This window comes from Teleopsis dalmanni, chromosome 2, assembly GCF_002237135.1.
Source record: "Teleopsis dalmanni isolate 2A chromosome 2, ASM223713v2, whole genome shotgun sequence".
Taxonomy (NCBI): Eukaryota; Metazoa; Arthropoda; class Insecta; order Diptera; family Diopsidae; genus Teleopsis; species Teleopsis dalmanni.
The window spans coordinates 114970485-114984343 of record NC_051847.1 but is presented as its reverse complement, the minus strand read 5'-3'; positions in this window follow the sequence as shown (position 1 = coordinate 114984343).

The following is a 13859-nucleotide window of genomic DNA, read 5'->3' as shown; positions in this document are numbered from 1 at the left end:
TATGGAAGATATACTTTCAAAGAGTATTAGAATATTAACTTTATGTATCAAACTTTTCAGCCCCTATGCTTCACTGGGAAATGAGGATGACAGATGAAGAAGAAAAATGCCAAACTTGTGATTAAGGTTTTGATAATTTTTCTTTAAGTCCAAATAAGTTAGTAATTAAGTAAGCATTAAGATATTAAATATTTACGCATATAGTAACCAAATCTATGTAATAATATATTAAGAACTATTAATCTATAAATGAAATTAAAATGAAATACTCGGATTTATTATTTAAGAGTAGAGAGTGAAAATGCAATGCATTGTCATTTGGGACGATTTAGCTTTAAAGCGGGTATGTGTTCAATAAAAAAAAATGGACAGGAGTAACAAAAGAATAAGCAATCTTTTAACTTATTACGTTTAGTTTAGGACATATATCAAATACAAAATATTTGATGCAGTTCAAAAATTTAAATCGTCGATGACCAGAAAATGAAATCTAATCCACTGAAAATACCTCTTTGGAATGAATAGAAAAAATTTCCAAGACTGTTGCGAATGTTAAATGGGTGAAATTTGATTCGAGTAATTATGGATGAGAGTTATTATTTCTATTTTATTATTTAGAATTGCAAATCTAAGCCAGAAAGCATGGGTAAGGGTATTGATGGGGTAGGGGGTATTGAAGGAGGTTGGGTTATTGCGCAGGTGTGGTGGGTAAGTTAATTATAAAACCGTTGTTGGTGTGTTTTTTTGTGTAAATTACGAAAATATTTAAATGACTTGAAACTGTTTTTGGTTAAATTAACTGGAATAATGTTAGTACGTCCTTGAAAAATGTTTGTGAACTTATGAAAAATAAACTTTAAATAATTTTAAAATGCAACATTTCAGTTTTGAGTTGAAAAATATATTGCTCGCTACGTTGATTTTAAGGATAGTTACATGGTATGCGAAATTAGATGGTTTATTTGATTTGTTTGACTTTCAAAAAATCTTCTTTTCTAGATCTTTTATATTAACTTGCAATGCCTAAACTAATATAACTTACTTTGTATCTGAAATGTGCTACTATAAGTCTATAAATGTCAGTGGCTATATAATTAACGCTTATTCATTTAAGGATATTTAAGTAGAGTTTAATATTCAGTTCTTACTCCATTGTTTGTAGATTATTAATGGGGTTCAGTTGTGTCAGTTGTTTTAGTTGTTTCAGTTCAGTTCAGTTTTATTGAAGCTATAATTTATGAGTTAACAGCATTAAAGTTGAGTTGTTAAATGCCTTCTCTTCTACGAGTATGCATGCCAAATTACTTTATTGCTGTGGCATTTCAACAATATTCCTTCCTTAAAATCGTTCGATAATGGAATTAGTGACATAGTACGGCTCAAATTTGCACCTTGCATGTGCCGCCAATATAATGAATAAACACAATAAAATCAATAATATTTTTCTTAAAGTTTTTTATAGGCTTTTCCACCAAATTGACACAAACTAATTGAGCAACACAATATTTACATTTTTAATTGAAACAATTCGTGCTCTCTTGTTTTTAGGTCAAACGCAGTCTTTTCATCAAATTTTGTTTGCATGATTCGTGGTGTGCGCCAGTTGAAGGGTTCTTCTGGTTTCTCTGGTTCCTCTGGTTTCTCTGGTCATCAATTAACATAATCGCTTTTGCAAATTGTAAGAAAAAATAGCAGAGGTAACTTATCAGCTTCATCACAAACATAAAAGTACATCAGATGAATACATTTTAGCGTTACCCCAAATTTTTTTGCAGACACTGTTTCCCTTATGGATATGGAAATGAATAGCGAGCAAATTAATTAATGTTGATATCATCGAAATGATCATAGCTGTTCAGTCATGGCTTGTAATTCTAAAAGAACCTCAATAATTTAGCAATCTTCTTTTCATATATTCTAATTTTCATAATTTCCGAAATTTAATATTTTTATGTTTTATAGTTTTAATAAATTATTTTCTACTTTATTTATATTAGATATCTATATATATATATTTCAGTACGAATTCTGTGTATACATTCTTCTAATAAACAAGTAACCTATAATGCTTTACATTTTATTGTATAAATAATTTCTCAATTCGATTATTATGATGAGTAGTACACATTCTGTGTAAAAAGTAATAGAAGTTATTAAATAAACAAACATTCAAAAATTATTTTGTAGACTCCATCAAAGTAGACTATATCAACTAGGCAATACAATATTTGCAGTGTTTGACTTTGTACATTTTATGCGACATAACTTCAGAAACAGACAATAAAAACCACTTTCAAGAAAGTAACTTGTTAACGATTTATGATGATAAGTTAGCAAACGTACATAGCAAAAAAAAATACATTTAATTTTTTTTTTAATTTTTATACTTTTCAAATCTTTATTAAAAATATTATTATTACTAAAGTAATGAGTAAAATTATATGAAAATAGTTAGTATCTTTTGGCATTTCCAAAACTTATCTTAATATCATGCTAGATCACAATTCAAAATAATACATTTTTCTGGATTTTTAAAATCCACTTCTAACAATAAAAAAGAAGATATAGGGCTCTATTTGGAGAATATGATGAATAAGAAATCAGTTTATGGTCTAATTCATGAAATTTAGTTATCCATAGCTATGAATTATCATGATAGCAACGTATTCTTTTGTTGGTCAAATGCGGTTACTCTTGCTTGTCACATCATTATTGAAATGGTTTGGTTATAAAAGTGAATTAAGCTTCATACAGGTATCCCGACAACGACATCGACATGAACTTCTTGAACAATAATTCCATCTTATGCTTTTTATGTGTTAATTCACATACTAAAGTCACACATACTGTTTCGAAAACTGTTACTCTGCATTGTCTCAATATTTTAATTAATTAAGTTAATTAAAATTTTAATTTTAATTAATTAATTTGAGAAATTGTTTCATGATTAAAAACAGTCAAATTGATTGCAAACACGGCACCCATTTGTGCTTTATTTTTCACAATTTAATTCAATACGCGTTTAGAAATAGAAATATGTAGATAGTTTCGATAGCTTTTCTGAAACGACTATATTATATTGAATAATGAAAACCACTTAGGTGTAAGCTTCGTCAAACTGCGGAAGAGTTCTAATTTAGGCAGAAGTGATTTGCAAACAGTTATATTCAAAAGAAATATAGTTTCTCATATTCTTCTCCTAATCAATTGGATTGTAATAAACTGAGTTGAGGTGTTGGATTCAGTTAGAAAGTATAAATATAATATGACATTAAAGAGGAAATATGTAAATAGTTGTAACTGAGACTAAAAACAAAAAATAATGTATTAAAAAAATTAAATAAATAAAAAAAGAAACTAGGAAGTTGGAAAAGTCTGTGATTAGTGTCGGAGAGATATGTTTGCGCTGACAGCATTAAAAGATATCATATACGACAAATCTATCTGAAAATGGAAAAACGTTTTCTTATTTTTAGATTTGCTTAAAAAAATGCGTTTTCTTTGGATCTATTAGTCAATCTTAAGATCTCATCTTTTTAATATGTTTTGTTTATTCGTAGATTGAACCATAATTATCACAAGAATTTGAAATGAAGTTTCCAGCTCCTGCAATGAGTGCGACAAATATTTTAAAAAGTCTTATTATCTTTAATTTCTCACGATTTTGGTGTTTACAACTGCCGTACTAAGACATTCGTGTGAGTAAATGGAAATAAAAAATTTAGCCTTTAAAAAAAATAAAATTTCAAATGAAAATAAATAAGAGAACAGGTTTGGAATCTGTGCTCCTTAATTTCTACTGAAGTGAGCTCCTTAGAGTGGCTCACAGTGGCTCACAGTGGCTTCATTGACAAAGGTTCAGAAAATTGAGATAGCATCGTTTCGTTTGTGGGTTGCGCGTTTGAATATCTGTGTAGAGATTTAGACTTACATAATGCAAGGTACGACTACTCGTACCTTGTACGAGTTCGACTGCGAGTACGACTGTAAGGTTAAAATAATTGCTAAGGTGCTCATATATACAAGCATAGGTCACGTATAGACATTTGTAAATTCAAAACCGCAGACAGTTTGTCTATTAAATATAAAACTGAAGTGCAAAGCAAAACTCAAATCTTTTCATTAAAAAGTAAAAATAAATCAAAAGAAGACACACACAACAGCAGAGTTGCATACTGCCAATTAAATTAAGAAATCTGATGCGTCTTCTGCAGTTTCTATTTGTTTTTACCTTCGGTAGATAGTCACAATCCTTCAGCTGTAGGAATTGCAATTTTTAGCTGAGATTTACGTTTCTCGCTTTATTGAATTGAACTTTACTTTATTTGTCAAAACAAAATCAGAATTCAGAATTCTTAGCTACTCTTCATTATTGATAGTAATGCAAATAAAACTAAAGGGAATTAAAAATTTCACTGTCTTTTAAAATAAATAGGTTTGCTACTGTGTCATTTGACACATGATTCAACATTCAGAGGAAGGAAAAACATACCTAAGGTCTATTTATCTATAACAGCTCAGGTTTAAAAATTGTGCAGTAGCATTTTGTCAGTACTATTTTGTCTGTAGGCGCGACGGTCTCTTACATAGGATTGGTATAGCCGTTTGAAGTTGATTGGGTGTTGAAATTGCGTGGAGCTGATGTGGACAAGCCCGCAAGGACCGGTTCTAACATGGTACCTTGATCTCAACCATTCCTTAGATTGCATAAATCTTTTATAAAACTCGCTGTTGTTGTAGAACACTAGCGCCATATACATCTTTCGTTTTGGAGTTACTAACAACAGCCTATGTTTACTTTGTACCCATTGAATGTTTTCTATACTTATGTTCCGCCCGCTTAAGACTCAAACTTGAAATTTTTGGGTCAGATATTGTTAGTAGCTTAAATATCGGCTTTTACCTCTTCTAATGTTCTCCAGTTTTTCAAAAAGTGCCAAATAATCATACAATACTAGAATGGGATACACAGTGCCAATAAAATACGGTCTGAGTACTGTTTATAATTTTAAAAATCATTTCTAATAGATGTTTTATTGAGATAAGTATGTTTTTCACCTAAAAGGATAAAATTGCTATAATTACAGTAATTGAGTCGTACTGAGATGATAATAAAAAAATTATGTATAAATGTTTGTTTAGATTAGATTAGAATGGTCATTTCAAATGAGACTGAATAAGTTGTAATCTGCTTTCTAATTAATCAGAGAAGGAATTTGCAATGCAGTTTATAGTAAACGGGCATTGTACAACACTAGAACCATGATAATGACAGCTGTTAGAAGGGCGTCGATACTGAGAGATGTATTTTAATATTGCATTGTATAGTATGGTATTATTAGAGATAAATAAAATTGGTGATGTTAGTAATGTGTTAATTGAGAAGTTACCACACAGTTACTTTAATACTTTGTGCTAATAGACCAGGATAGTGGATAGTGACCTAATCCCTTGTTCTATTATGGGATTTGTCTGGGTATTTGATATCTGCATACTGGAAGCATATTTTATCTGTTGTAAAGTATTTTATAGTTTGTCGTGCACAGAAAAAATAATTTTTTTATCTAGCGCAATTAATTATGTATTAATATTTTAGTTATTTTTAAATTAAACCTAAATTATTTTTTATTACTTATTTTAAAATAATACATATTACTTTTAGTTTAGTTGAATTTAGTTGATAAACTATTTTACCACAAATATTACTTATCTTATATTACCAACACCAATATTGGCCATATATGTATATCTTTGTTTAACCATATTCCGTATTCATCTTAGGAATAGACTTGACTACTGTTTAAAAGATAATGAAATTTGAAACCATATAACCGATTCGGAAAAGAGTTTGCCTAATCTCAGGTGGTGCGTGTAAATTTACTTCATCTGTTGGGCGAAGATACTGGTATTGTTGACGACTCAGTTTTCTTCGTTTTACAATTTGACAGTCGGTTAAACGTTTTTTTTTGTTTTTTATTAACGATTCTTAAAATATAGACAAAAATCGTTTTAATATTGCACCTAGTATAAATAACAAATAAGCAATTTGATTTGAATATTTAAGGTAAAAACGGAGCTAGTAGCAATTGCTGTCCATTAAGTCTGCCACTGTTTTCCTTTTTAGCCGTTTATGTCAGTGGCGACGCGTGCCCTATCTGGGAGTGTGTACGGCCCTTCTATAATGTTGTTTTTACATGTACCACTTAAATTAAAATATATAAGATATTTTATTAATAATAACTTTATTATATTAAACAACATATTCGCAATATATTCATTAACAAAATAACATATTAAACAAATTAAATTAATAATTTATATATAAGTTTAATATTATAACAATATGGAAGAAACAAAACTTTTCACATAATTCTCATAACATCAAACCAACTTTTTTCAAACAAAAGAGATTTAACTCAGAACCATACATGTTTATGCAGTGATCAAACAAAATCGAACACATTTGCAACGTTTGTACGTGCGGCCAACTTCTCCGCACACAAAGCGGCTATTATTCGCTGGAGCTACAGCTAAAAGGGGTGAAACAAAATTGGAAAGAAATGTACTGAAATGTGAGCTGCAAATTTAACCGCACAACCAAGTGCTTCGGCAAATCAACATGTTGGATTTGTATGCATGCAGTTGGTATTCAAATAGAACAGAAAATTACTCTCATACAATTCTCACCTCACTACATAAATCTTTATTTCTCATATTGCAAACATGAGCACATGCACATTATGTTGTTCATTTATCTGTTGTGCGACCAACTTTTCCGCACACAAAGAGGAAAGACGAAATATAATTGAAACGTTCTGCGATTTGAGCTGCAAACTTATGAACACAACTAACAACTAACATATAGTAACAGAGAAGCAAATTGATTGAGTTTTTTAGACAAATTTATTTAATCGTTTTTGATAAAACTTTAATTTCTAAAAATCTATATATGGAAATGTAATAAATAATATTAATTCTCGATGTAGATATTTAATAAATTTATATATATTATTTAACATTTTGCTAATTATTTTAGGGTGTGCGCTGCACACCTCCGCACCTTAGAGCAGTCGTCACTCTATGTAGACTCTATGTAGTGCAACCGCCTGGAGAAGACTGGATGCTATAACGTTGACATGTGTTTTCAAACGCTGTTTGTGAGCAATGACACACCTTTTAGCGACATCGTCTACTGTTGGCATGCCAAGGTCACGGTGGAGATCACTGTTTCTAATGTGATGTGGTGCACTTACGATGTAACGTAGTACTTTATTTTGAAAGCGCTGGATAGTTGTAATGTGTTTCTTGCTGGCACAACCCCAGAATTGTATGCCATAACTCGAAGCCGGCTTCAGTATTTGTTTATAGACTATTAGTTTGTTATAGAATGGCAGTTTAGAGCGCCTGCCGATGAGGTGGTAAAATTTGTTTAGTTTTATGTCAAGCTCTTCTCGTTTTTTTTTAACATGCGCTTTCCAACGCAGCTTGGCGTCGAGCGTAATGCCTAGGTATTTGGCTTCGTTGGCTTGTGGAATTTTTGTGGTATCAATATGAATTATATATGTATATATGTACAGATTTTTCCTTGTTTAGCTTGATTCTCCATTTTTTTGCCCATGAAGCAATTTGGTTGACTGTGTGTTGTAGATTAACCGTCGCGTCTTCTATATTGTTTTCGATTGCTTGAAACATAACGGTTAAACGTAACAAATATGTCTAGATTATGGGCTTATAAATAAGCTATTGAATATAATAAACACATAAACAATTAACTATTGAATCTAATCAATATAATTTGAATGTATCGTGATAAGATAAATTTTCTAATCTTGCCTATTTATTCCATTATTTTTTATTTAGTTTATTAAGCGCATATATGATATCCATATAAATAAATAAAATGAATAGATAATGTTATTTTATTTAGGCAATCAAAAAGTTTTCTTTCTTTATTTTCATATGGAACAGATAATATTACAAAATGGAAAAGCATAACTAGGATTGTTTAAAAGAAAAAATATATCAAGAAAAATTTATGAGTCAACAATGAGCGTTGACATTGTTCAATGGATTAACATCTAGATCAGAAATAAGAACGATGTAAGACAATGTTACAGTGTAAACGCTATTAAAGCGTTCAGTGATATAAATATGATGTAGAGTAATACTTAATTTCCAAGTGATCAAGCCGAGGTAAGATTAATTGAACTTGAGCAGATGTATATAAAGTACACGTGCTAATCAGGAACTTCTACGTTCTACGTTAGCAACCTGTCAATGAATTCAGCGTTTATAATATACTTTTTACATTTATGTTATAAATGTAAGTACATCCTAATGGAGATTCTAAAAATCTCCAAAAACATATGTGGTGTGCTTATACTCAAAGACGTTTTTCTGACGTATTCTGTTAATTAACTTTAAATTGGTCTCAAACATTATTGTATATTAAATGACAATGAGGATAGTTTTCTTAAAGGATATGACTAATATTCGAACAATTTCATTTGTATGATTTTTTATAATTTATTGACTATACAATTCAAGTATATTTCAAATGCAAATATTTTCATATATAAACTTGAATAAAAAAATAAGCTTAGGATGTAGTTTAAGATGTCTGTTGCTTGTGAATTATTTAGAATATTTATTTATTATTTTCGTTGCTTAAGATAAAAGATACTTTCGTTGTTTAAGATACTTTCCCATTGTAACGGCATGTGTTTGATATCTTCAGTTATTTTTTTTCTAACGATGTAAACGACCTTTAAAATTAATAAGCGGTGAGGAATGTATAAGGTACGTAGTGTACGGCACCGAAATATCCACAATCGGTGGCAGCAAATGTAACTACGTTTGGCAAATCACGACCAACGACAATACATGATGATCAGTTTTGGGTTGCATAGTTTGCCAGCCAATACATTCGTTCAATGAAATACCAAAAACAAAAAAAAAAATTAAACTTTTCACACCTTCGACGTACGTAGTCTTTCGTACTTGTTAGGTTTTGTTCAATTGAATGAATTTGGGACTTCTTCACCTTTAGTTAAGATGCATCGTCTTCAGTTGAGTTCAGGTCTTCAGCACTGTTTTTTGTTGATCACTTACCATATGCCATATGCCATATGGCGCAAATTGCTTGGCAGGTATACACAGTGGCAGAAACAGTAGCAAACTTCAATACATTTTACTTCAATTTTGTTTGGCGTTGGTACGCGACTGGATGCGAAATGCTGACTTTTGCGATTTTCACAACTGTGATGATATCGCAAACACAAAATGTTAATGAGCAATTTGAGATTGTGCGAAAAGATTTCATTATTTAAACTTTATTTTATAGTTAATTGTGTTTTCTTTTCATTTTAGGCCTGAGAGCATCTTTGCTTAGTCTTCTCAGTCATTAGACGGACTTAATGCTTTTGTACGTGTAACTAACTTAATACGAAAAGAGCTGGATCTTTAATGGAAACAACAAAATTTTAATTGGAATTCAAAAAAATTAATTATTTCCTGTTATTTCGAACGAGTATTTTTATCAATTGGACCGAGCTATGCTGTATGTATTTAAGTCTATTCGGATTTTTGTATCAAAACACGAAAATAATACTACATACATACATGTTTATTTATTTGCGCTTTATTTGGCACAGCTAAAAGGACTAAAAGTGCTAGTTTCTATGAATCTATGAAAACTTCTGGATATACAGAAGAGATCAGTATATTATATATGTACTTCTCTTTCCTTTTTCCTTTTTTTTAATGCCCATTATGACCGTATATTGTTCTCGGCTACGTTGACGTCGTATCTGAAGGTTACGGGCTAACGGCCGTGAGGAATGAATATTGACATGGCTGGAGCATCACCGTTCATTCACAAGACATGTATTTATCTAACTTTATTATTTGAATAACTAGGTTAATGTGGTGGTACAACTTACATAGATAGGAACCACTTAATTTCTAATAAAAATTTTTTTTTCATGCTATATATAACCTTTTTAAGTACCTAGCAATACTAGTAATAGGGCAAAACTTATAAGATTAAAAAAAATTTGCTTACACACCTTACCAAGAAATAGAAAAAAGAGGTGATTATAATTTTAAAGAGCCAATGGAGATTGAATTGAATTTATTATAGATCATACAACAAGCAAGAATAGTATATAGGTATAATATATGTGTACTATATCTAAGAGTAAATATAATTTTTACTAAAATGTTCTGTTCTGTGTAATTATTTTTCGAACAAAAAAATATCCTTAAACTTAAACTGATTAAATTAAATGAAGACAAATATTATCTGTTAAGCTTGGAAGCTCAAAATGTGTTATGCCGTTTATCTCTGATTTCATTAAAATTACTAATGTTGAAGCATTGTTATTGGTCCGTGATACTGCTTCCATTGTTGGACTGTTGCATCTTGCTTGTCTATCACTAAAGAAAGAATGTTTCACTTTAGCTATGTAACTAAAAGTTTAAATCTTGTTTAGGTTGATGTTTGACCACTCTTATTCTTGAATCAATTCTTTGTGGAAAATATTTTTCTATAATGTATAAGAGCTCGTCATTCTTCAAGGATATGTTGGTATGTGTCTAGGCCTTCTACATACAGTCGCCATTTATAATTTTTACTCATAATCTGCATTTATGATGGTAAAAGGTCCTCTGGAGACTATGTCACATCCATGTGTTTATTAATAGTAAAAACGCTTTCAGTGAGCTCTAGGAGGTATTAAAAATGACCATATTCCATATAACCATTTTGGAGTCTACTAATTTTTATACCATTACTATATGTGCAGTTTAATTTTCGATATACCTTGTCAGGTAAAATAATAGGACTTTGGCAACGTTAGCAGCACAACAAATGTGTTGCCAATTTGTACGAAAATTGTGAACAATTGTTGCGAGCGAGGGTAAAACCGAAAGGCAAAAAATAAAATGGCATTCATAACTTTGTAAAAATCGTAAAAACTGAGTTTATGGCTTAATTACATTGTGTATGGTGCAGTTGCAGATTTTCATCTTTCGGTTCACGGTGTTGATTATATGTCGTTTGTACGAATGGTAAAGACCAGTCCACTTTCAGATGTTTTTTGTGTTGCCACCCTTCAGCGAGGTTTTTCCATTTTAGCCATTCGCGACTATAATTTAAGAAATGTTTAAGCCTTGCGCCTGCGTTTATATTAAAATTGTAATTTCTATTTTTTTTTTTTGGTAGTCGGGCAAAGCTGTAATTGCACGCGATGATGGAGAATAGTTTTTTGTTTGCTGTTTTTATAAAAATTTTTATACATTGCAATTACTTTTTTGCTAAAAACTTTCAAATGTATTTGGTGGTTTTAGAGTTGCCATTCCAAATGGAAAATATTACTGCTTTTGTTAGAAAAAGTAAATAGAATGTGACGTTCATATTGGTCATGTAAATGTCATAGAAGATAAGGAATAGAAACTGAGAGAAAATTTTTTGTCTCTTTGTCACAAAAAAACTCTTAACGGATTTTTAACGTCAACGAAATTTCTCGGAAAGTGTTCTTACTTTAGCAAATATCGCGGTGATTAGGGATCGACAAAATAGCAAGACCGGGTGGTGAAATCATCATGCACCATTGCGTAGCATTAGGCTTTTGGTTTTTATACTACATGATATTTTCACCTCATACTTAAAATATTGAATATTATTTGATTTATCCAGAAAATTTAATACACAATTCTTCGAGTAACTCTTAGTTTCTTTTCTTTATATTCTTTGTAAATTTTATTTCTTTGAAGTGACATCTAAACGCATAGTTTATGTGGGAGAGATAATTGTGATTTTCAACAAAGTACACCCTAGCTTCTATCCGGTACGGTCATCTTTAACAGACTGACAGCTTAAAAATTGCAATTTCACTTAGGGCCATGTTATGCAGAGTGTCTCGGGCACGGCATGAGTACAATTGTTGTTGTTTTCAATGCAAATTTTAAATTCGAGAATGAGAAAAAATACTATATGGCCGTTCAAACTCCGGCATGAGAGCCGGCGTATTTGTGCCCCGGCACTAAGGCAAAACAGTGTTGTGTAGTAATAGATTTCAAAATTTGCGCCTTTTAGGAGCAAACTACTACAATTCTAATACGCTTTGGAGAAAAAATAGCAGTAAGCAACACAGCCCTTTTTTATAAATCGCTAATAATATAATTATTACACTTTCCTGTTTTAAAGAAAGGCGTAAATACTGTTAAGTACTGTTCATAATTATTGTAAGATAATGTAATAATAAATTAACATTACTACAGCCTCTATGAGTTTTTTCTTACTAGTTATTTTTGATGGCAAATTGAAAGTGAGCCTATCTAAATTTCCTTTTAAATTTAGGCCCTTAGGGCCAAGTTATGCAGAGTGTTTTGGGCACGCCATGAGTATAATTATCGTTGTTGTCAATGCAAATTTTAAATTTGAGAATGAGAGAAAACACAATATGGCCGTTCAAACTCCGGCATGAGAGCCGGCGTATTTGTGCTCCGGCACTAAGGCAAAACAATGTTGTTTAGTAATAAATTTCAAAATTTGGGTCTTTTAGTAGCAAATTAATTCCAATACGTTTTGGAGAAAAAATGGCAAAAAGCAACACAGCCTTTTTTATAAATCGCTAATAATATTATTATCACACTTTCCGATTTTAAAGAAAGGTGTCAGTACTGTTAACAATTATTGTAAGATAATATAATAATAAATTAACATTATTACATCCTCTATGAGTTTTTTCTTGCTAGTTATTTTTGGTGGCAAATTGAAAGTGAGCATATCTAAATTTCCTTTTAAATTTAGGCAGAACTTCAGACAGAACAGGTACGATATACACAGAAATATTGCAAGCCCATGCTCCGCTATGCCCCCATTACAATAGTTTTTGCATAAAAGTTGTTTGAGTCTGGCTGGGTATCTTTAAAGATGTTTAATTGCGTATTGCATTCCCAAGGGTCATGTCTTGCAGATAATTATAGTCAATTTAAATATGAAATTATTGTTGTTGATATCTGTGCCTCGGCAATCAGTCAAAGCCGTGTTGTATGTATTAATTTATATATTTCCTTTAAAATTTAGGCACAACCAAAAATTACAAAATTAATAGTAATAAAAAATAAAATTGACAAACCAATGTGACTCTCTGCATAACATGCATTTTCGTCATAGCCGTAAAAGCCAATTTTGATGTGCCCGTGATACTGTACATAACATGGACCTTAATAGTCATGACCAGAGGAAGCATAAAATAAAAATGCCATGTCATTCGTCATACGGCTGCCTGTATGACATCGCCTCAACAAAAGTTTATAATAGCAAATTTCTCTAACATAGATTTCAATTTTATAAGTAATGGCAACCATTTAACCAAGTTTCAGACTTAATAAATGTGCCAGACATCACCCAAATTGGGGTAATGCGCTTACATTCGCTCATACATAGAAATTAACTTTTATCGCACAAATCAGATTCAAGCTACGAATCAGTGTAAAAAAGTTAAAATTAAAAGGGAAGGTTGGGCAGAAAAAGTCTATTTAAATAAAAAAAATATGACAAGGGAAAGAAAACAATTCTGAAAATCTTTACTCCATTTTCTTCTTTCCATAACGTAATCGTAAAGACTGCTGCATATTTTATATTTATTACAAAACGTGCGATTTATACCGCTTTCGTCATCACCGACCACGGACCCTGCCTTGACGTCCTACTAGTGTGTGCCATTTTTTATGCAGTTGGCAAGCGGACAATTTTTTAGTATTCTCTTAAAATGGAATTTTTTCAAAGTTTAACGTCTAATAAAAGGGCGATGTATTTTCTAAAATTTTTTTTTGGTACTGCCTTTGGCTTG